The sequence below is a fragment of the Photinus pyralis genome, unplaced genomic scaffold, assembly GCF_008802855.1.
Source record: "Photinus pyralis isolate 1611_PpyrPB1 unplaced genomic scaffold, Ppyr1.3 Ppyr1.4_LG2, whole genome shotgun sequence".
Taxonomy (NCBI): Eukaryota; Metazoa; Arthropoda; class Insecta; order Coleoptera; family Lampyridae; genus Photinus; species Photinus pyralis.
The window spans coordinates 27,373,328-27,398,976 of NW_022170403.1; the positions used below are offsets into that span (position 1 = coordinate 27,373,328).

Consider the following 25,649-nt stretch of genomic DNA (forward strand, 5'->3'; position numbering starts at 1 on the left):
AGTTGGCGCGCGCGCCGCCGCCGCCCTGGCTAACAACACGACCGCTCCCATTCCGTCGGTGCGCGTTGGGGCGGCTGCATGTCGGACGATAGCGGGCGGCCGTCTGACGATGACACGAGACTGGGCGGGGCGGGCTACCACCCGACGGGTGTCCTGACGTCTGCCGCCGTGCTTAGTGTGTGATGTGTTCACCACATTTTGTGACTAGAGATAATTGTTTTGTATTATTCGTATGGATAAAATGGCTGCCAATACCGCGCGTAACTTGCAACGGTAAGTTAACAATGAGCGCCGCATTCTTCACTCTGTGATTTAGTCCTCCTTCACTACCCTAAATTTACCAAATAATATTTTAGTTCGAGTCTCCGTCAAAGCGCTCCGTTAACGATTATTTAAACCGCGATTACATTTTTTTATTACCTTCATACAAAGGTACCTATCCAAATATACACAGTGCTATATTATAATGGGTAAATGATATTGATTCGAAGCGCTACTTTACTTTCTTTGTTATAAACAAAGTCAACGTTTATAACTTCTGTATTAGGATAAGGGGCGTGGCTTGCACTAGCTAACCCACAATTCTAACGCGAGATGCGGAGTAAATCGCAGCATACCCTAAGTGTATCTTAAGAAAATGTACCTATATACTTTTGTTGGGTGCCAACTGTTTAATTCCTTTGAATATGCTTAAGATTATATAATAATACAGGTTCCTATGGCAAAGGGATTCTTTTCATTACACTTCAAATCAAATCGGCCTTAAATGTAGTAGAAACTGATGTTCACAGTGCAATCGTATGGACGTATGGTATTCTTGGTGTTCGCAATAGAAATTTGGTTTACCTATAACAAATTAAGAAACCATGAGCCTAAAGTAGCAGGTAAGGTTCTACCTTTAGGAATGATTTTGATCGTGACATTCTGCTTTTCTGAGAAATTTGCTTTCATCCAAACGCGGTGTTGCTGAGCAGCGCGAGAGAGTATTTCCAATACTTCACTTTGCCGGGAAAAAGTCAACGTATATATATAGTTACTGTAATATTTAAATTTGGCGGTAATATGACAACACTACATAGGACAACTTGGCGTTAGATACGAATGCCTATATAAACATAAGAAACTGGCTTTGGTTTGGTAGTAAATTGAATCAGCAGAGAGTAGAGACAAATTAACGGCAAGGACAAGACCACCACAATGCGCGGAAAACTGAAGAAGTTGAAGCTAGATGTAGGTACCAGAGTTCTAGGCGGATGCCCAAATCATGTCTGCACTTACTCAAATTTAATATAGAAGGGGGCTACCTATTTACTCCAGATTACACTAATCTGCGTATAGTCACAAGAAATCGACCCTGAAACGAAAAATGGTTCAATTTAAAAGTTACAATAGATGTTGGCCGACTTATAACGTTCAGTGAAGGAATAGAGGCTATACGCTAACTGTGTCATCGCTATAGACGCAGTTGGTTGTCATAGCCATAGTTTATCGGCGTATCCACGGGCGTTTTTGTTACAATAGGAATAGGAAGTCCTTTTATAGCTTCTGAATTGAAGACAAGAAGAGATGGTGATGTAACAAAAAAAACACCATCTACCTATAGTCTATCAAGTTTTTACAAGCTAAGAAGCAAGCATGCAACAAGAGCACATATTTGTTATTATAGTTATTGCCTGATGAAAATTATTATTAGGTCTATAGCTGTGCATATCATGCTATCTATCTTGAATCTTCCCTATCATGTTTCCTTTAGGAATGACGTTGTCTACAAAATCGGCGAATTCATTATCTGCTAGTAAAGTCAACAATTGTAATCATTTATTTCCCAGACCCTACTGGATCGAATAGATAAATATACCTACTAACCACTAATCAGGGCTGAACTGACCCCGGCACCACGACACGAGCCACCCAATGATTCTAAACATTGTTAATTGGATATACCTTTCAAATTCAAATGTTATATACCTATTACCTACACAACTTCAGGTCGCAACCAGTTGGAAAATGTACCTTGTCCAGAAGGAGTGAATTTGCGACGAATCGTTTCGCGCGAATTAATTCGCGCGTTGGCGAGGTGCTAGGCGCCAATACATCGCGTCCATAAGCATCGCGTGCACTTCGCCAGACGCCGCCGTTTTGCGTCCAGTCATAAATAAAACACCCTTTTTATTTATGGCATCCAGTATACGCGCGAAATTCAGAGCGAGTGCACGTCATATTTTGGACGCTCCTTCTGGACAAGGTTTTAACCGCGATTTCATCTAAACTGAGTGGGAGTGCTGATTAAGGCTCGATGCACACTTGCGTGTTTTCAAGCCGCGTGCAAGTAGCGTGCACCAGGCTTGTTTTTGGAGGACACCAGTTTTTTGGCTACGCCGCCGTACACGCGGCTCCCACAACACATGTCCTGTGGTACCTTTTTGACGCGGATCCCTTGCAGCACTATCGTTCGCATGCGAAACACTAACGAGCACTAACGAGCCGCTTCAAATTCGCATTAGGACAGAGCCAATTTGACAAATGTGGGTCTGCTGCATGAAGTTAGCAGACCCCTTTTTACAACGTTTTGAGCTGTTACACTTGAGCACTAACGTTTACATTGGCGGCATTAACGAGCACTAACTCTGCTAGTTTAACTAGTGTAAAGATTGAATCGATTTTCTTAAATGGGTCTGCTGGCATGAAGTTAGCAGGCCCACAAAATAATATTTTTTAAAAATAGTAAGTTTCCTTTTGTGCACTAACGATTTCTTCAGCGGCACTAACGTGCACTAACGGAACACTAACGATATGAGTAAGCAGAACTATGGTCTGCTGTAGTAGGCCTGCCAAGTTCATGGACATCCACAACACGTCGTGGGTCTTGGCAGTCTGTGGCTGTGCTAGACAATCAACGAGTGCACACTGATCGCGCGATGGAAGTCGTCATCGACACAGAATTATTGCCTGATGCTGTTAAAAACAAACCGACAATATGGTACACGATCAGGACTGTTCCATGATTAGGGTAAAGACAAGAATTTCTTTTCCTATCTGCGAAGATGTTGAAACAGGGAAACGAACGAGCACTAACCAAGGGGAAAACCCATGCTGTTCTTTGTTATTGTATAAATATTCATACACTGAGAAAGCAAACGTAACGCGTTGATAGTCATCCATTTAACTTGGAAATACAGGGAATGCGGCTCTAGCAGCGCAGCGTTCCGCGGTTCAAAACCGCTCCAATGTGTAATGACAGAAACAAGCTAAGTAGTGCACGCGGCTTGTTCGCAGCTTGCACGCGGCTTGAAAACATGCAAGTGTGCATCGAGTCTAAGCTATCATTCGCGTCGCGACGAAGATTTTACACGAAAATACTCGTCAGTCGTCTGTGGTCAAAGCATATAAATGCATGTATGTGTTTTTTTACAAATTCTTATAAACGTTGGGGGAGGGGTTTGGGTTGCAGGGTTTTGGGAGGGGGGAGGGGTAAAATTATTCTCGCATCCGAGAGGAAGGTACCCTAGAAACGGCCCTGAGGTTAATTACATGTTTTTACTATAGCAGCATGAACTTTGGTACCGCCTTTGGGAAAACTCGTTTTCTATAGGATGGAAGATACTCTTGGTTTCGAAGACACCGCCGCCTTACTTCGTCCTAATATCCCACTCCAGGATGGGACAGAAACTCAAACTCAAACTCACTCAAATGCCTCGCCCCGCTCAGCGATGGAACGTAAACTCGGTTTCGGCATATTTATTATAAGCGTTATGAAATATGCAGTATGACCTATTCTCATACATACACTACTTACATGAAATAAAAAAAACACTTTAGTACTAGCATGGCCTAATAATGAGTACTAGTACTATGCGATCAAAAATGAGTTTCCGACACAGACTTCTGATTCGGATGTACTATTCATTTGCTAATGGCATGCTACAAAACCTTAGGATCATAACAAAACATATTCCTTTTATCTTTGTTTATAAAAAACTCTTATTAAAAAACTCTCTTTTGACACCTGAATTCAATGCGCTGTGTTAGTTGCCTATAAGCAGGCGAAATAAGTTTCTAATACTCGCACATTCGTATGGCCACAGCATTGAATTTATGTCATTCCATAAAAATTAGATTTTATTCAAAGATTTTATTCGATGCCGGAGTAGTACTCTTCCCTCCCAGCACCTTGACTCAGTTCCTTCCACGCATATCCCTAACTTTACCCATCCTTACATTCCCTTTCTCTGGTTCAAAGCAAAGAGTATATTACTCAAAGATAATACTACCTACATAAGGTATATTTGTTTGATTGAAGAGGGCCAGGAAACCCTGAGCAGCTCGCCTCTGGTATCCCTAAGGGGTGTCGGAGGAATGCAACACGTTGACCTTTTCCTTTTTCTTCAATGTGGCATTGTACGCTATGATATGATATGGCCGTATACAGGACCGGATTTAATGCTTGTGCGCCCCTATGCCCGAAAAAATTTGCCGCCCGTCAATAATTAATAAGTAGGTATAGGTACTTTTATAAGAAATATTGAATCTCTAATCTATAATAAAGTACGGGGTTTACACACAAGAAGTCCTTTATAAAAATTGAAGCGACAGTCTTCGTCTATCGAAATGTGATATAAAATAGTGGTAAGTTCCCTTTGAAAAAAAATAACCTTTTCACCCTTATATCACTAAACCTAACTTTCTCATTATCAAAGTGTTGCCTTTTACTCGGAGGAACATTATATGGCTGATGGCTCAAATTTTGAATGGTCGCTACACTACCATTCTAATTTACCAAATGAGGCGTACTTATGGAGAATTATTAAAATGAATAAGATGGCAACATTGAAAAAAATGGGTTTAAATCATGGTGTATTAAACACTATTACTTATACTAAATGTAGAAATTAACAATTGACATCGAAACAACTAAAAATATGCAGTGTTCTATTTTAAACAATCAGTTATTTATTTACACAGTTAAAATGGGACACCTTGTACATTCAAAAATAGTTTGTATAGACGAGCAACCATAGATGGGACTCTTTTACTGAGCTGAAATTATCATAAGCGTGCATTCTTATTAAAAAAAAATTTAAATGGGTTTGGCAACGTGAGTCTCTTGGAACGAAGCGCTCCTTAGGCCCGGGTCTTGTGGGCCTAGTGGTAAATCTAGCCCTTAAAACAGTAAAGTTTTCGGATGGCAGATTTTTATTTGAAAAGCTTTACCTTTTCAATTCAGGCATTGGTGACAAGATAAGGCGGGCGCGCCGACGCTGACCGCTCCATATCTGTTATCGCTTCACCTATAACAATTTGCCCCACGACAGTTGGCGATAATTTAAACCATGCACTGTGTGTAGTGTCGTTTCAATGGTAAATGGGGTAGGTAAATGGCAACGGCCCTTCTCTTGAAGAGACAAACTAAGAGTGAGTTTTTATTTTTGTTCAATTATATAGTAGGTACCTAGTAAATTCAATTACCACCAAAAATCACCAAAAACAAAAAATGGGATAGGCAGATTTGGTGTTTTTTTTCACGTCTCACGTTCTTAATGCTCTGATTGTAGCACCCCGTCATTTCTAACATGTTACAATCTGAATTTTTGTTCCTCAAAAGGTGACGTAAATCATACGATTAAATTAAAATCCTATCGTAAATGTATTGTGATTCTATAATTTCTATATTTTCAACATGTGTGTCCATTACAGATAAGGCGTTATGGTCACCAACAGACATGCCGAAATGATGATACTTTTACTACTAAATAAAGATGAATTTGGTTGCTTTGACCAATTTTCAAATTTAAAATAGCGGACGGATCTTTTAGAGGCCGATTTATAAGCACATTTTTTAAATACAACAACGTTAATGGGACAAAGATTTAGCTCGTTTACCGACTCGCTGTTAGCTTCCACTACCCCAGAAATATTTGATTATCGGAATTCTGATTACAAATTCATGATCATACGATTCATCATTGTGAACACATGAATAATTTTCCTACAGCAATTTCCATAATTTGTCCCTAGGCTAGTCAAGAGCCCTTGTAGGCGCTTATCTACATAGGCGCTAAGTTACAATTTACAAAATTTCCCAGTTTTTAAAGAGCAACTAAAATTTTTCGATTCAATATTATTATAGTATTTGATGGTTATACAGGGTGGTGTCTAGCGCCGGAGTCGGACATTAGGGCGCCGCCGAAAGGGCGCGACCGTTTGGGCGCGAGACATAAGGGCGCGTGGACATAAGGGCGCGAGGACAAAAGGGAGCGGGACATAAGGGCGCGGGACATAAAGGCGCGGGGACATAAGGGCGCAAGGACATATGGACACTCACTCATAACATCATTCTGGTTCCCCTCGATATCCCCGAAACGGTTTTGCGCGATTTCCAATATCCTCTTTAGTTTGGAAAATATGGCCGACTGCAAGTTTTCAAATTGACACCCTGTATAATCCTGAAAATCCAACACAACAATAGGCAATGCCAAAATTTGGGTTTGGTAGATTCACAATCACAATCCCTATCCCGCGCCCTTTTGTCTTCGCGCCCTTATGTCCCGCGCCCTTTCGGCGGCGCCCTAATGTCCTAGACCGTGTCTAGTGCGACGCAGCATAGGGATTTCAATGGTAATTTCTTTATAGCCAATTACTAGCTCCCCTAATTATTTTAGAGCAAAAGTCTAAATACATTTTTTTCAGAGAAAAAAAAGAAAAAAATACTGCATCTGTTCATACTAATACTTATAATTTTCCGTTTTTCAAAACCGTAGAAATCGATAAAATAAAAAGCTTCATTTTACAATAAATCAGATATGACTTGGAATAACCTAAAAAACAGTGATAAATAACGTTTCATTATTTGCCTTTGACGTATATTAAATTTATACTTGTTACTTATAAATTAGTTAATCATAAAATTGTTTATCATGTGTTTAACTGAAGAGAAAGTGGAAATGCTAAAGTTGTTTTATGCCCGCCAAGTAACGTCTTTATTTACTGTGAAGTACCCCAATCGACCGATTCCAAGCAGTACCGCGGTAGACAGAATTGTGGGCAAGTTTCAAAGAACAGGAACAGTGTTAAATTAATGCAAGTGCAATAACGTTCAAAATTTCCTTCAAAACCATCAAGAAAACGACAATACATTCAACGTTTTGGCTGCAGTAGCGGAAAATCCGAATATGTTTAAGAACAATAATTGTTCTTAAACTTATATTCGGAGGAAGAATTATTCTTCCTCAAATCAATTTCTTTTTCTTCGATTATGTACTCTGGTTTCGGAAGATGAACAAATAGTATCCGATGGAGATGCAGCATTACATTCTCTAAAAAAACATTACCTACCCCATAGACGCTTTTTCTTGCGTCGATTAGTTGAAACAGAATTAAATATGAAACTTAGATGCGATGCGCTTGTAGTTTGTTAAAAGATTCCAAAGCATCACTGATTTATAAAAATTTAATTTTTTATTATGTGGATTTTTACGGTTTTGAAAAACGGAAAATTATAAGTAGGTACCTAATCGTATAAACAGATGCAGTATTTTTTTCTCTAAAAAAACATATTTAGACTTTCCTCTAAAATAATTAGGGGGGCTAGTAATTGGCTATAAAGAAATTACCATTGAAATCCCTATGCTGCGTCCCGCTAGGCACCACCCGGTATACAGGGTCCTGCAACAGTGCGTCGGTCTTTCCTAGGTCATACCTGGTAAAATAGTATATTAAGAGACAAGTGTATAATCAAGTCTTTAAAGCACGCGCAACTAGTTTAATGGCATGACGCGAAGCGGAGTGCCTTTAAACGTTGGAATTGCTTTAAAGACCAATTATACACGTTTTTCTTATAGTATTTTTTTTTATTATTGCTGCAATATAATTTAAAAATAAGGGAAATACAATGAAACCATATTGACGTTATACTCGAATACATGTCCAGTTCAGTTAGAAATTAAAATTGCTGGTTCGTTTTGAAATGAAATCTCTGTATTTCTATTTCTTAATCACATTATTTGTAATAATTTTATTACTGTTTTCAGTTAGCAAAATATTAGAAACGTATAATTATATTGTGTTCAATAATAGTTATTCAAGAATCATCGGAAACTGTTTAAAACATAATACAGGCAATGCATTGCTTTTATTCAAAGCGGAGGCTATTGTTGGAATTTTGAGAAGCCGGGAAATTGGAGGTGGTCATTTTAAGCATTATTATTTCAGTATATTGCTACATTTAAATTTTATTTTTCTAGCCTTCTTGTCACTCGATTTGCTGCAATAGAAATTCTAATCCATTATTTAGACCGTTAGTGATCATTAGGTCGTAGGTAAATTAAAAATAAAATTGTCAACGATTGGTTTATATTAGCAAATGCTTCATTTTATCACCTGATCACGAGATGTGCTGTTACATTTTTATTAAGACGTTACGGTCTCTATCGTAATACCTACGTACTACAAGTCGGTTTCGCAATTAACAATTAACAAAAAAATATGCAAAAGAAAGGGAAATAAAGGCTAACACGACTTAGTGCAACTACTGGACACTAGTGTCTTGGAGTGACGTGTATTTCCTTCGATCTTTTGTTGAGCTTTTCATTTCATTATAGCCTCGCGAAGTTTTGTTTTTCTGCTTGAGAGAATGAAATATTTCCCGCTTGAGAAAATATACCGCTTTCAATAACAATAGTAAAAATAAGCAGGCACAAAGCAGAATTTGCTATGAAAACATATCGAAATGGGGAAAACATACTGAATATAGAAACCTCTTCGAAAGTTGAATAAGGTACCTATATGATCGATTTGCAGTCTGAGGAACAACAATAAACGCTAGTATTAAAAAAGTATAACCATACAACTGTAAGATTTCGTAGAAGCAGCTGGGCGCGGCACGGTTATTGATCACAGTCTGTGCTTTTCCAGCGACACTCCCAACAGCTGTTCCAACTACTACTTCATAATTTTATTGTTGTTACGTATTGTTTCCATTTCGACTTTTCCAACCTTTCCTAAAATTCTTAACGGCACATTGTTGGATAATATAATTTCCAAAACAGCCTTATGTTCGTCGAATAACTTGTTCCACTTGTGACTTAGTAACCTACAATTCCAATTCAGATCTCTAAGGTTGCTAACGTAAGCGAAACAAATCTCTTTTCATGACAATAACGTTCAAATTAGCAAATGTAAATAGTAAGAGTGTTTGTGTATAAATACCAGAAAGTGTTTTAGGGCAGATTAAAACGTTTAATTAATGTTTACAAAAGAGTTAAAAGGTTTTCAATTCTTAAATTAATTAATGAATGCAGATCAGTATTTCATTAGCAAAGTTTAAAATTATCGATCTCACAAGTAATCTAACTCAAAATGACTAGAGCCTGCATATCTACACTACATCAGAAAGCTTTTAGTGAAAATTTGAAGTCTCTAGCTATTGTAATTGCTGAAATCTCAGTCGGACAGCCAGTCAGCCATAACGAATGAAAATCGTATGCGATTCTTCGTATCGTTGTTTTTCGTTGACATCCTTGGTTGCTTACGGTGGTGTCAGGTTACAGAACAAAGCGTGTCGAAGAAAATTTCTGGTTTTGATGGCATTGCACTAATACTACAGTTTTGTGCTGGTTTTTGCTGATTTGTGCGCTAGTACTAAGGTTTTGTGCGTCTCTCGTTTCGAAGAAAGTAAACACCAACATCATCGCATCGACACGACACTAATATCATACTTTTGTACTTTTACTCTGATATGTGCGACGATACCAAGATTTTGGACGCGTTTGTCTTAGTTGAAGCAAATTAAAATTGCTGTAGGAGGTTGCAACGCAACGCCACTTATTCTCGGAATGCCTTAAATGCCTTTGATACAATTAGATGAGATAAAAAATCTTCTTTCGATTGGTGTCATTATAAACCTTTTAAGCTAACATAGAGGGCAACAATCTGCAAAAAATCTTTTTCCCATGTTAACTGCGTACGTTCGGTTTTGGAATATTCACCCAGTATAGGTATGTAATTATTTTATGCGCCTATACGTTAGTGTTTGTGTGCCTTTCCTTAAACATTTTTGTTTTGTTTGGTTGGGCACGTTGGGGTCATCGTATACATCCTTTCTGATATTTATACAGGATTATACTGAAAACTCTGAACATGCATAGTGCTTTTTTTTCTGATTTCAAATATGTAAACATCACTATTTTTTAAATAGTGTTAAAATATCTTCTTTTATGCCTGGCAAACTTTGTCATGGGTAGTGTATGTTCGTAGTTTCTTACGTTTTTACGAATTAATAGCGTCATATTTTATTAAAAAATAGCAATATTTACATTTTTGAAATCAGAAAAAAGTGTTCTATTAAATGAAAAAAAAGTTGATGGTTAAAGGGAGACCAAACCCCAGACTTAAAATTTACAACTAGCATCTTGTAGAGGGAAAAAATTGGCCATAATAATGTGTCATTTATTTTGAAATATCTCTTTAAATATCTTTGGTAAATAAAAAAGGGCATGGGGTACGGACAGGGTATGTCCGAAAGTAGTCGAAACTTTTTCAGTTTAAAATTGCATTTAGTTAAGTATCAAAATACGCAATTGCCAAATTTAAATTACCTACCTATCTCTTTTACAGTACAGTGCAGTGCAGTGCAGTGCAGTACAGTACTGTACTGAGCAAAAAAATTCAAAGGGATAAGTTTTAAAATGTAATTCTAAATTTTTCGTGAATAAGGGGCTTTGTGTTTGCTGACTTTAGACAATAAATGAATTATCAGTAATAAGTATTAGTAATAAACACAAACAAAAGTAAAAAAAAAACGTGCGAAGACATTAAACGGTGAAGAGCGCTTTTTGGTTGGAGCTAGGGAGCTGTTCTGTCACGAATTTGACATATTTTTTTTCTTGGTAGAAGAAGGAGGAACTTGATGTAGATCTATCAAACAGTGCTTTTATACAATGGTAACACATATTGTCCATTGTCAAATATATATTATTATTATTATTACTTGAAAAATGAAATGTGATATAAATTGTCGATGCACCCAATTTTCAGGTCAAAGTCTAAATAAAATGTCGTTTCTCGTTAGTTAATATATGGTAGGTTTTTAACTCCCTAATGCTTTCGTGTGGTCCATTTAAAAGGATACAGGTACGTAGGGGAATTGTGCCTATGTATACTCTTAGAACAATACCTCTGTCTGTATAATACAATCAATTCCTTGGTATACATATAATATACACATAATACCTTGGTGTATAGTATACATACATATAGTATATTATTTACTTAGCACAGTTAATAATTTAAACTTTTATTTACTTCCAGGTGAATTCGAAGGTTTGGACCTGTCATTTGTCTCCGAACCTTGTCCCCGACTCTGACGATATGGTAAGTCTGTGTTTTACTATCCCTATTTCAAAATGTAGAGAAGAAATTATTTACTTTTAAATGAACCACTTGAATGAAACGATAGATATTTGTATGTTAGTGTACGATGTAACTTGTGAAGGATGGTGTTAAACTTTGAGCAGACTCCTGAAACTTTACCCACAAATTACTTTCGTTGTCATTATGCTTTATTTTACCCTATGTTAAAAAGGAAAGTTATAAATTGATGAAATTATTTATTGAACTGCTGAAAAACGCTGAAGGCTAAAGAATTTTCGATGTAAAGTTCTAATCGGCATAGTCAGATTATTGGCAGATAAGATATTCGAAATGTCATTCGAATGATCTGTAATCCTGGAAAAGTACACATCGCGAATAATGAAGTAGGTAACTGTAAATATGCAAGGTGACCAATTTTAATTAATTGATAGGCTTTTATGAAAGTTTCCACGTATGGTAAGCCAAAACTGAGTTAAAAAAGTAAAACAAAATTGATTGATACCAGGGACTTGAACTTGAACAGAATTATCTGCTCCAATTTGCAAACAAATGTTTTTATTGTTCACTGCCATTATCACCCGCAATAATTTTCTTCTCGATTTTATTGGTCACCGACTGTTCTACATAACTTTCAGCAAAAGATGAGGAACGCAAACCTCCGTGTCTTTTAAGACTCAGGATGTCAGCAGAAGCATCCGCCAATAGCGTTGCCGATGTCCGCCGAAAGCAGTGTCCTGTATAAAGCCTTGGCCACTAATCTAGGTATTTTGGATGCAATATTTATATCCACTGGCTGAACGGTACATTTTCCTGATTTTCGATATATTGTTAATCAATTACAATTATTTCCTTTAGCGCCAGTCACAACAAAGGAACCCGGTTTATAATTGTTCGTTTTGCTGATACTGACAACTAATATAGTTCCTTTATCTTCAATATCAGTGGTTTTAAGATTTACTAACTCGTCACACCTACAGGCCCCCATAACTCCCATCACAACAACCATTTTCATTAGCAAGTAAATCTCGGAAGCTTCATTCAAAAACTTTTCCACTCTGCGTTGATATTCGCGTTTTTAGGTTGATAACCCTTCGAATTACTTTTTAGAATTGCCATTTTAAACCTAAAACATTCCATATATGATTACAATCAGTAAATTAACTATCAACAAAAAACTGAAGTTTCATGAAAAACTAATAGATATGCTCTGGGTGCCTGTCGAGTTCCGTAGCAGCAACAAACATTTTATGTTCTTGGTTTCTTGCAATAAAAGCACTCTCCATTTCCTTTTCTTAGATTTTCTAGAATGTTTTCTGTTTAGTAAGCATCAGTGCATCGCAGTCACATCGTCGTTTTCACTTGATAACATTTTTCACGGAACTAATGTAAAAAACGCGTTGCTTTGATGGGACAGCACCATCTCGTCCGCTTGTGCCATGCCGAAATCGTGTCGCTGTCGCGTCGCTATTGCGCCGCTTTGGTGGGACACGGCCCTAAGACAATTATAATTTGTGGACAGATTGTGTATAAATTACTGTTTGGTTTCTGTTGGTCTCATGGGACCCATAACAACGAAAAGTGTTTACTATGTTTTTTTCATTAGTTTTCAACATAACTAATTACACGCGGTTATTTAAAATTATTAGTAACAGCATTTAACAAAATGATATACTGCACTCAGAGAAAATCTATGTCACTCACTTGTGTCTAACGCCTAGTGTCTAATCTCAACTAAAGGCTCGTTTTCACGATGATAGTTTGCGCGAGAGTTAACTGTCATGAGAGCCACTCTCGCGGCAACTATCATCGTGTAAATTAGCCGATAGTCACTCTCGCACTGTCGCGACAGTGCTCTCACGCTATCACGTTGCACTAGATAGTTGACAGTATTCTCGCACCATCACCACAACTATCACGACAACTCTCGCCGTGAAAACAGTGACTATCGTGGTTCGTGATACTATATTTTATAGTGTTTGATTGTTTTAATAAAATGGCGGAACGTTTCTTTAAATACGCACTATACTATCACAAAATAACGATCCGTGTAAACTGCCTACTAATGTGATAGTACTATCACTATCACTCTCTCGATAGTACTCTCGTGAGAGCACTATCATCGTGAAAACGAGCCTTAACGCATGAGTAGGTAAAACTTTAAGTTTCTCCAATTGTACTGTAATATACTATTAATAAATGCGGTAAACAACTCCTAACTCTAGATTTCAGTGTATGATTTAGTGGTTAAACATTTCATTTAAGCGCTCAGTGTAATCCAAAAACGGCAAACATGTAATGCAAATTTTAGGTCGAAACAGAATTAATATCAATCATCCTTCTTTTCATAACGCAAACGGAAACCACCGTGGGTAAATCTAAAAGATCGAATGGGAAAATAAAATAAAGACTCTTTGTTACGTATTCTAGAGAAGTCCAAACATGATCTGACGAAGATCGTTATTTGTGGCACATAGGTTCAAATTTGACGTTCTGCCTTTTGCATTATTCAACTTCTCGAGATTGTTGCAATTTAGCTATGTTCGGTTAGGGGCGTGTGCGTGAAGGCATTAGAATCTAAAATTGTACGACAAAACAAGGGCTTAGTTCAAACGAAATCGTTTGTTTTGTTGTTATTGCTACTATGGAAGTTGCAAGTTTTAGTAGGGAATTCAGTTACGGAACAATAAGCTCGCGCTCCAAATTCGATCATTGTACCCTTTTTGATTTGATTTAGAGTTCCAAACATGAGCCACTCGCAAGCATTTTTCTTATAAATCGATGCACGTTGGTGAAATTTTCTAAACATGCCTACATAACGATGTCGAAGGTATTAAAAAGCCTGTTTGATCCTTTACTGAAATTGGTTCAGTGCTTCAGTTAAGACTCCCGAGAATTGCTTGCTATCATATTCATGAGATGGGACAAGAAATACGTTGGTCCTCAACAATAAACTGTTTATTTTAGATACGTCCCTTAAATATTCATATAACTCATCCAATTACTTTTCTACATAATTGAGGTTGCATGTACGAACGAATTTATACGATAAGTTGTAGAAACATCTAAAAGGAAAATAAATTGCATGCAATTAATTAATTTTATCAGTAAAGTTGTCTAAATGAAAATATAAATAAATAAGGGAGAAAAATGTCTTCTTTAATCACCCAAGACTGCTGTTGGCAGCTGAATTAAATGGAAAACGGCGTTTTAGTAAGATGTATACGCGAATCTCAATTTCGCTGAAATTTAATTTGTGTATTGAAACAATGAAACTATCATTAGCCTTGTGCTATGGTACACATTCTTTACTAAATGGTCATTTATCAAACGTCTAATTAAATAAATACGAATACAACATCGCAGTACAACCATCTTTAAACAACTTTATCGTGCATATCTCCTGGGGATATAGCTTTGTGTTGTTCAACGCCTGTCTATCTATCCGTTTGTTTGATGCACGATAACTTAGTTTCAAAACTTTCTACCCTGTTGAAAAAATGGAATACCAGGTTGCTTAGGTTGCAACAGAGGTAGGCATTGGTTTTCAAAAGTCTATACATCTTTAGTGTCAGGTTAAAATGTTCGAGTCTTTCGGTATTATGTGGCTGCTAGATGCGATCTAATAACGGGCGATCAAATTCAAAAATGAGTTGCAGTGGAGTCGTCTTTGGTACGATTTATTTCATACTATCATTGAATAATTATTATTCAATGATACTATCTAGTAATCGCCGCTTTCTCAGACCCATTTGAGTCTGGTAAATCTATTTTACCCCAAATCGTCCTGAAATTTTCATTTTATGCTTACTTTCTGGCAGGAAATTTGAGTTTCCATGACAGAGGCAGAGCAGACTACGTTTCCTGCCGCTTGTCACTTTACTGGCCGCAGTGTCACTTTACCGGCCGCATTTTTGACATTGCTAATTATCTATGACTCATGTCATCACTGACAGATTGACAAAAGTTTTATATACAAATTGAAATGTTATAGAATATACTAAAATACGATTTCGGGTAAAATTTAATACAAAACTCGTCAGTAAAATGACATTACCTGACTCGGAAATTAAAGTACTCGGCCTCAAGGGGCCTCGCACTTCAATATTTCTTTGCCAGTAATGTGTCATTTTCCTGACTTTTATGTAAATAACTATTATTTGTTACTCAGTTGTAAACGTTGATTAACAAGACAAAACGCAAACGGATAAACGTCATCTTTAAACGCTACTGACTTGTAAAACTGACAGCTGACCTGTAAAAATTTTACAAGTTAGTAATCTAGTAATTTCATTGGCCAGAATTAATGCGAAGTCTCTGTTACATGGATAACATGATATTTTAGACATTTCTTCGAGATCAGTTTAAGAACTAATTATTTACGTTTACAAATGAGTAACAAATAAAATATTGTACATTATACGCCAGGTAATAGTTTTTACTGGCTCTAGGAGATGACAGGCTCGCCTGACGGCTCACCAGTCAACTTCTCCTATCGCCAGTAAAAACTCACTTACCTGGCTAATAATGTAAAATACTATTACCAGACCGAAAATTTTTATCAGACTGGAAGTGTTGCCTAGCAACATCAACTGACATCCATTTAAACCTATATATTAATTTGTCAAACAAATCAAGTGATCGACTTTTGCTTTCATTTATTTTTAAAAACAAGTTGGAAAGTACTGTCGAGTTACTTGAGCACGTTTTTGTGCACCGAATCGAGGTTTTATTACCAAACTTATTTTATGCCACAGATTCATTATGAAGGAAACTTTTTGTGCTGAAATATAATCTGCATGCAAAGAATTGTGACACAAAGGTAATGTTTCAAATCCGAGCATTCTACGATGATTCCTTTGAGAGATATAGTTTATTTTAGTTTTAGTAGAACTGGTTGAGAAATACTTCAACGTTGTTGAACGTAAAAATATAGACGCCATGCCAGTTCATCTAGAGAAAAAATCCAATGTGGGAAACACATTACAGATGAGTGTAACGCAAGGATTTTAACAGTAAACAAAAGTTTGAATTAATTGTCATTAACCTTTTTACCGGTAGCCGTTTTGTTCGTAAATTTTTTGCACTTATTATAATAAAAAAAATTGGATGAACAACTTTATTTCTCACCTAACTTGCGACTACAAATATGACGCAGCAGAATGTTTTTGCAACCTAGCCCCAAACGCTTTCGTAATAACAAATAATTTAAACGCGAAACACCTTAATCCAAATATGCACCGAAACGAGAAAAGATTCGCGTCCTTATTAGGTAATATGGCAACGCTTCACAATATTCACGTTTTCAAATTACACTAACCGTTCGATCGTCTCTTTCAGGCAATAAATTTCTCTTGCTGCATAATCTAGACACGTATTATTAATTTACTTCTGGCAACTCTAAGCGAATTTAGAAGGCACCCACGTTCCTTAAACTTGATAAAAATTGCGGCATTGTCGCTTGTGGGGACAACGATTCACACACACACACACACACATAGCGGTTAATACAGCTTTAGCTTTAAACTTTGAATCAATAATGAAGTTTACATCTTTCGCGTTCACAATATGTAAATTTGCACCGACTGTTCGGCTAAAAATCAATATGCGATCGAAAAAAGAAGGTCTCGACCGGCATAGATTCTCTTCGAAGATTACAGAATGAATCTCTTCCACCAGATCTTCACCTAAGCATCTCGACGAATGCAAATGCGAAACGGACTCAACTCAAAAAACGCTTGCACGCATTTTTTATACACGCCAAAAACCTTTAAAGAGTAAAGCGACCACCGTTCATCTGTTCTTTCTCGTAGGGATGTTCTTCTACTGATAAATGGGCATAAGTGAAAGCTTAAAATGTGAGAAGGCTCCTTTTGTCTACCGCATACGGTTTATAGAAACCAACCAACAAACAAACAAACTAGTTAACAAAACAAAAAAGTTAATTTACGATCTGTTGTTCACAATTATCAAACACGTGGTTGTAAACATTTGTGTAAAAGTTTTTATGTCTTACTAACCTATCATAGCACATTTTATATCTGTGATACGCGGACATAAAGTATCACATTATGCCCTAGGGAGGGCATTAAGTATCACCATAGTAACTCATTTATACTTAATGACAAAACAAACAAATATTTGCAGGTCATTGAAAATTAGAAACGTCAATTATTAATTGTCAATACCTACTAAATCACAAGATTGGCCTTATTTCGTATAGTTTCTGAAACTTCTTGCTCATTCACGATGAATTGAATTATTTAAAATTACGTTTGACGTTTGGATGGTTTCAATCACATTAACAAATTCGAACCACGCATACTTCATCAAACATAATGAATTATTTTGTAAACGAATATTTACTTTGACGACGAAAACTATTTGTAAAAGATAAAATTTTGTATGTATGTACCACGGGCATAAACTGATGTTTATACTCTCGGGCGACTAAAAAGCTCTCGGGCCATAGGCCCTCGAGCTTTTTAACTCGTCGCCCTCGAAAATATAAACATCACTATTATGCTCTTAATACATAAATAACTATTTTAGGTTGATTAAAACCCACAAAAGTCACATTAATTTATCGATTCATTTTTTTTAATTGGTTACCATTAGAAATAAGAAATTTAGAATATAAAAAATTGAAAACTAAAATTAAATTTTTTTTTGTTGGAACGGATATTTTATAGTTTATCAGAATTTGAGAACTTTAATTTTAGGAATATGTAGCAATTAATTCATAATTTAGACCTCTGTTAATGTGTTTCTTTTCGTCACAATGACAGTAATAAACGTTATTCTATTCTATTCCATCCTTAACATTCTCGTTCTCTGGTCCAATATCTCTGGAATACCTAATATATTCCAAGATTTTGCAAACTGAGGCCAATTCGTATTTGTAAGTTACACCCCAAAATTGAGGGAAAGGCGACTTTGTGAACTCTTTTACCACCTATCAGAAAATACTTTTAAATGCCCCATGTATTGATTATACAGGGTCGCTGTTAAAATGGAACTAAAAAGCTTTTACGCTCAAACCGTTTGAGATATAGATATGACAATTATTAGAACCCTTCCATTTGAAATTATTTAACATATTTTGAGGTTAACAACTTTTTTGACACATGGTGAAATTTATTAATTTTGTATTTGTCTCGTTTTTGTAAAATTAATCCAATTAACGAATTACATTCGGTTGTCCGTTTTGAAATGAAAGCCCCGTGTAACCAGTGTCACACTACACTTTTATCATGAAACAAATACCTACTTACACATTATATTACAAATGAATTATGTATTTATATTGGACATTTTGAAGTTCCGTTGACTGTGGGGTAGATTTACGCTCCATATGACTGAAACTGTTTTACTTGTAGGGTGTATCTTTCTTATTATTTATTTTGTTCTAGACTCTAGTGTAAAATAAGTTACTTATAGTTTATAGTATTATTTTCGGAAAGGAATTTATTTACCTAACCATAAAATAAATTCGGTAATTTTATTTCACGATAAGTGACTATTTAAATACGACTATACAAACGCAGATAGAAACAGAGGGGTGAAAATGCATTACTACGAATACTTCCTGTACTAATAGCAGGTAACTAAACCTACCTAGAAAGCATTACACTATGCTAAAGTGAATAAACATACTGAAGTACCTATATATTGCGGGTATTAGTGAAAGACATAGCATGCTCTGATAGCGAATTCTACAGAGCTAGCTAAAGAGAATAAATCATTGCATTGCTGTTGCGAAACTAATTTTCACTATCTTTATTTCATGTAAATAATTACCTACTGGGATACTGCATAATGGTTAAAAGATAACTTAGCCGCCATTTCATTTCTCAAAAGTTCAATGATAAAACGTTTAGATTGAGTTGCTATAAATTGGTAATCAATTAGATACGTATAGAAAGAGATCTTCTTTTTAATGATAAATGTGCTTTCTATTTGGAAATCTTACAAAATTGCAATTTTTCAAACTCGAAGTTGAAAATACGTTTCCAATAAGTGATTATTACTGTTTAACTGATGGAGTGGGGGATAACTTACAGAGAATTGATGATGATGGATCGGGATTAGCAGTAACGTAGGTACCTACTGATATTTAACTTTTGGGCTACACATCACGCACAGGCTTTTAAGTTGATGTAAAGGAACGAAAGTAAACAAAAATATTTATAAGATGTTTTTAGACAACCCCTCAAAATGCCACTTCAACGACTGCTTACTTTGTGCACACAGTTTTATAGAATCGATGAAATTTTTTATTTTGCATTATCATCGACTTTGGAGCATTACCTTCCATTTACTTTCAGAGTGCAGGATTAATTCTTTTCCGACCGAGATTCTTTTATCAGTTTCCGTACTTTTGTGTTGCATACTATCGATATGAGATTGACAAGAAAATGCCACTCTCAGATCTTCACCACTTATATCGTCGATGGATTCGGAATGTATATAAAAGTAATAATTGAAAAGGAATGGCTTCAGTAGGTCGTTGTGTTCATTATTTTATTTTATAGCAGATGTTAAATTGACATTTTACTAGGTTTTTAATGAGTAGCGTAAGTCGCTCTTTAACCGTGAGGGTAGATAAAGTGATCAATTTAACCGCAAGAGTAGATAAAGTGAAACATATAATTATTGATTCTATGAAATCTGCCATTCTTATTTCAAATGGGATGCGTTCAGAACATATGACAATACTGTTTCTATGGAAACGACTGCGACGGCAGAGCCTAAGTTTGTTATTTTTGACGTCTCTAAATTAAATTCAGAATTGTCAGAAGCTTTACAATTATTTATATGGTGTTATATGCTTGTTACCTATGGTAAACAGATATTGATTTTCAATGATTGCTAGGTTACAAGAGTTGTTGCTTACAATACTGTTGCCAACATTTTCAGAATATAATTTGTTACTGCAAATATTTGTATTTATTACCTGTTCGTACAAATATACAGATGATAGATCATTAATATACATCGTGTCAATTTAAAAAGGTACCACCCCATATGGCCCACAACAAAAGATCCACGGAAAAACAAAAACACGTCAACTTTATTTTGAAGGGAGACATTTTATAGGCTTTTTATGTAGCTACCTCGGTAGCTACGTTTGGAAACTGAAAAAAGAAATTTACTAAACAAGTACAATAATTGCAAACCAAAATAACAAAATACTTATTATTACTAATGACCCAGCAGTGTGTATTTTTAAACTAATTAACTAATTATAATTAATTATTAACATGTATCGTCGTCACTTTCCTCTTCACTGATTTGAGACCCTTCGTATCAGTGTTTACTGTGAAAGATAAACTTTCTACAGCTTCATCTAACAATTTCCTTAATTTCATGACTTTTTATCGATCATGTAAATTTCACTCTTCAAGACGCCTAAATCAGAATTATCCAATGTTATTTTGTTGGAACTCCCACCTCGTTGCTTCTTTGAAGAAGATCATGAAAACGTTTGGCTTCGATCTACAGAATAACAATAGATAAGTATTTATTTCAGAGAAAAATTAATGGGGTACCTAATTTTAGTTATGAATTCTGTTGATTTGAGGATCGCAGCAGCAACAATAGTTCTGATAAGTATTTATTTCAGAGAAAAATTAATGGGGTACCTAATTTTAGTTATGAATTCTGTTGATTTGAGGATCGCAGCAGCAGCTAGTTCTGCATAGCATTTCCCAAAGGAAATGTCTACACACCGGTAGCTTTCTGTTTGTCTAAGTATTCCACGACTCTTTTAATAATATTTCAGGCTTCGGAATGCACAGGATTTTTTCTATTTTCTTCCTGTACGGTGAAAATATTGGTGCAACAAGCGGATTCAATGTAAACATTTAATTTATATATTTGTCCAAGCATTTGTCACTGAAACTAAATCGCGCAGGCGGCTGATTTTTAGACTGAGATACAGGTTAAGATAAGACCTCTTCCACAATCACATAATTTTTTTGGGTACTTTATCAAAAAAATAAAATTTTTGGTTGACCTTTTCACTAAATGTCATACTTCTTAAACATTTTAAATGACACCCCCCCCCCCCCTAAACAAATTATACCACTGGGTAGAGGGCCTGACGTTAACAAACAATTCCGGTAAAAGTCACCAAGAATAAACTCCATACCAACCAGTTCTGCTCGTGTTTGGAACATTTTCGCAATGCTGTCAAAAAACAATCTAAGGGCTGCTCTGCTACAGACGGACGTTTTTGTCCGCGTTCATGTCCGTGTATACAAAAACGTCACGTTTTTGAATACGCAATCATTTTGTATGACGTTCATAATAGTCCAGGGTAATTAGCCAATAATTATACGTATAGTATTCTTAAAACAAAATATAAAGCTGATAATTGTTAAACAGGTAGCTTTTAGTATAGCAATTCCTAATTTCGGGTGTTGCAGCGTGTGGTTGGTGGTGTAGTCGCGGGACAGCATCAGAAAAGAAAAGACGCCGGCGGCCGCGCGCCGCGGCTGTTCAATCGGTGTCTAGAGGTTGCATGTACTTTTCGAATAACAGTACTGCTAAAGTAGCACAACTTATAAATATTCTGTGGATGTCAGGTCCCAGCTATTTTGAAGGGGGACATTCCGGCTCAATGAAAAATCAAAGTCAGGAATATGAAACATCAGCAAAATGACCCCTACCTTTTGCAAATATGTTACCAACAACTCCATCAACTGTCTATACTTGTCTTCAACATGCATTGCAAGAATGCAAGAAGCAAGGCTAAAAACCTTGTATTGTAACGTTTGACCAACCAATTAAGGAAGAGTACCGAGAAATATGTCGCCAGTAGAACATCAAAATTCTGGAGTAGCGTCAATGAAAGTAGAAGGAGAACTTACAGGTGATCCAGGTCTTACCGATTTAACAATCCCATGGTGGAATATAATACAATTCTACTCAGTATAAACGTTGCATGTGCGGTAGAAAATGTTACACATTAAAACACATTAGTATAAGTAGTCTGTGGATGTTGTTGTGATTCAAATTTTTCTTCTTCTACGCATTTTTGAAAAATACCTCGAATAAATAGTTATTTGTTAGTACAAAAAATGGCAGTTTTCGGGACAAGGAAGATAGCTGCTGGACGACGCGTTAGCGGAGTCCAGCAACCTTCCGAGTCCCGAAAACGCATTTTTTGTACGAATAAAACATAAAATTTTTTCTCCAACCCCCTTTACTTCAAATTATATTCGAATTTAGATTCAGTCACAGTTTCACTACTAGTATAAGAACTTCTGCTTTCTTGTCCTCACGTGTCATGCCACTCTAGTTTTTAGGTTTAACTTATAACCTATTCGTTCTTACTTCTTTACTTCTCACCTCTCGCGACTTTGTAGGGAGTAATCTAAGGTAGCATGTTCTGCCGTTTCTATAATCTCTGGCGGAGTGCAATCCATGTCGCTATCAGTTTCAGTCATTTCTATTGTATACACAATTAATATTGTTATATTTTGTATTGAAATAAAAAACTTACCATACAGTTTTTTAATTAAAATTAATTGCAATTAACTTTTTCAAATTTTGAATTCAAAATGACAGATAATAGTGCAATGGGCCTGAAGTAGATGGCGTTACGCGCGACGGCGGGTTGTATTAGTATTAAAATTACGTTCACCGAATATGTAAATTACGTTACACTTACACATGGTTTAAATAAAAATAGCGAGCGTAAATCATTTTCAATACATGTACATACGTATAGGTAACAGCATTATTTGCAGTGAATATGCAAAAATATTTGATTTGTATGTATAGAAATATCTTACAACCTGCAATGTAAAACGATGTCAATGTGACATATCTCCGTGATTGTAATTTTTTAATTGGTCAACTTTCAAGGTCAATTTCTTTTTGGTACTAGGACCAAAAGTATCCACTTTTTGTACAGTTGCCATGGTGAAAGGGATTAATCCGCAAAACGTCAATTTTACGTACCGAACACTGTCACAAAATAGCGTCTTATTCAGGTGGTTGGAGAAAAAGTAACTTTGTTTCATTCTTGGCTGCTAAATTTAAAGTTCAAATTTCTCCGAGAGACGCCGACTCACGTAGTAATACAGCTTTCGCATTTCCTAACGAAAATAAGAAAGGAGTTATAGTCGGCGAGGACACTGATCTAGACATAATGATAGCTGTAGCACGGAATAATGATAAACGTTTTATGTAAATTCCAACAACAAAGTTTAATTTACAAAAATAGTTTAATAGCAAGCTACCCCAAGAAGCACTTGCGATTTTAAAAAATCACATCGCTTTCCTCCATACAGTTACAGATTGCGATACAACTCCTTCACTATTCAATTAAGGCAAAAACCAAGCTTTTAAACTTTTGCAATCGAACGAGAAACTAAGACAAAAGGTTTCCACCAACATGCTCGTGCTGCAAGACTATACAATTTTATTTGCTTATCCATTAGGTATCTTCACACAAATTTTTAGCTTTATATTTTGTATTTAGTTTGAATAAGCTAATTACCCTGGACTATAATTTCTGTCGACGACAGAAATTTTATGCGTGCGTACAAAAAGTTTCTACGTGTGGATGCAAATTGTGCGTCGCACATCAGTAGCGTCGTAAATGATCAGGCAAGCTGCAGTGTTTTTATTATTTTAATTTGAATTTTCTTATATCCTTTGTTTTATGCGTCTGGAGGCAGTGGTAGTGCACGTTTTTGTATGCGCGTTTTTGTATGTACGTACATGAACGCGTACAAAAACGTCCGTCTGTAGCAGCTCTTTCATTGTTTTTTAATCAGCGTTGCGAAAATGTTTCAAACACGAGCAGAACTGGTTGATATGGAGTTTATTCTTGGTGACTTTTACCGGAATTGTTTGTTAACGTCACAAGAGTATGCTGGGAGATATCCTGGCAGAATACATCCAGATTCCAGATCCACACGCGTCAAAAGGTGTTGGATAAATTTACAACTACTGGGAGTACTAATTTCACGCACACTAATAGGGCGATTGTCGACAGCTGCACCGAGAGCTTGCAATTCATGATCTTCCGCCAAAACCGGCGTCCGTTTAACTCTCCTTGCGCGTTTTACACTCCCTGTAGCTGTAAATCTATCCAACACGTTTGGAAACACGCGTGGATCTGAATGTGTGCTGCCGGGATATCTCCCAGCGTACACTCGGGACGCCAGCAAACAATTCCGGTAACGGTCTCTAAGAATAAACACTGTATTTACCATTTCTGCTTGAGTTTGGAACATTTTTGCAACATTGATTAAAAAACAATCATACACTGCCGATACTCAGTGGTATAATTTGTTTAGGGAGGTGCATTTGATTTTTTTAAAAATATGACCTGTAACGAAGGTCAATCAAAAATTTTCATTTTTCGATAAAGTACCTAAAAAAAATTATGTGGTTGTGAAAGAGGTCTTAACCTGTGCCTCAGTCCAAAATTTAGCCGCCTGCGCGATTTAGTTTCTTTTCGAAAAACTGTCAAATTTTGACAAAAAAAGTTATAACAGCGAAATCGTTAAAGTTAGGTGTATGTGTATATCTATGTTACATAAAAAAATAAGCACTTTTCAAGTACTCTCCAAATCAGTAATAAAATATGAGGTGTTAAAAAAATGCAAGTTTGATACGCCATTGGAATACAACACGCCCTTGGCGATCAAAAATATTTTACAAACATGCTGGCGGTAATTCCGGCCAATTTTGCTCTAAGACTTTTTTCGGTATATTTTATGGTAAAGGAATTATGATCCGAGGGGTCTTAGGTGCTACACCCTGTATAATTAACTGTGCACCAAAATCCTTGTCATCGTACTCCGTCAGTTGTCGTTCGTATGTAGCTCGTTCTGCTGCAGTAACATCTAGCCTTCTTAAACGTTACAATTGTGGGGTAGGTATCTCTTGAAAAGGTTTAGGGCTCGCTTTTTGGCAAAGATCACTTGGCAGACAGTTTCATTCCCTTGATGGCACCAAGGCACTCTGCGCTTTATGGGGAACCTCCAGCTTTTGGAATCGAGATGTTTGCAGCATCAAATAATTAAATTCGTTAAGTCTTGTATAGGTATAGATCTTGGAGTAGGTTGTACATTACCAGACACATGCAGATGGGCTTGTAAAAGATCCCATGGCGCCTCTCAAGTTTTTCATTTGTATATCGGATTTATGGAAAGTATACACTCGGTTTTTTATCTTCAATTACGATAGGAAAATGGTCACTAAAGTGAAGATCGTATAATTCCAATACCTATACTTTGTGGCCATGCGAGATGACACAAAGG

General features: G+C 36.3%; 1 protein-coding gene across 5 annotated transcripts in view; it reads left to right on the plus strand.

Moving 5' to 3' along the window:
• The first annotated feature begins 69 nt into the window (after positions 1-69).
• The window catches only part of LOC116162958 (cubilin), a 170,492-nt gene continuing 144,912 nt past the window's right edge, over positions 70-25,649 (plus strand). For 4 of the 5 annotated variants that reach the window (XM_031476751.1, XM_031476753.1, XM_031476754.1 and 1 more), the window contains exons 1-2: positions 5,289-5,412; positions 11,305-11,367. The gene's annotated coding sequence lies outside the window, so the exon portion shown is untranslated. Of the gene's footprint in view, positions 274-5,288; positions 5,413-11,304; positions 11,368-25,649 lie in introns of those variants that run through there. The other variant, XM_031476752.1, reaches the window with a different exon arrangement.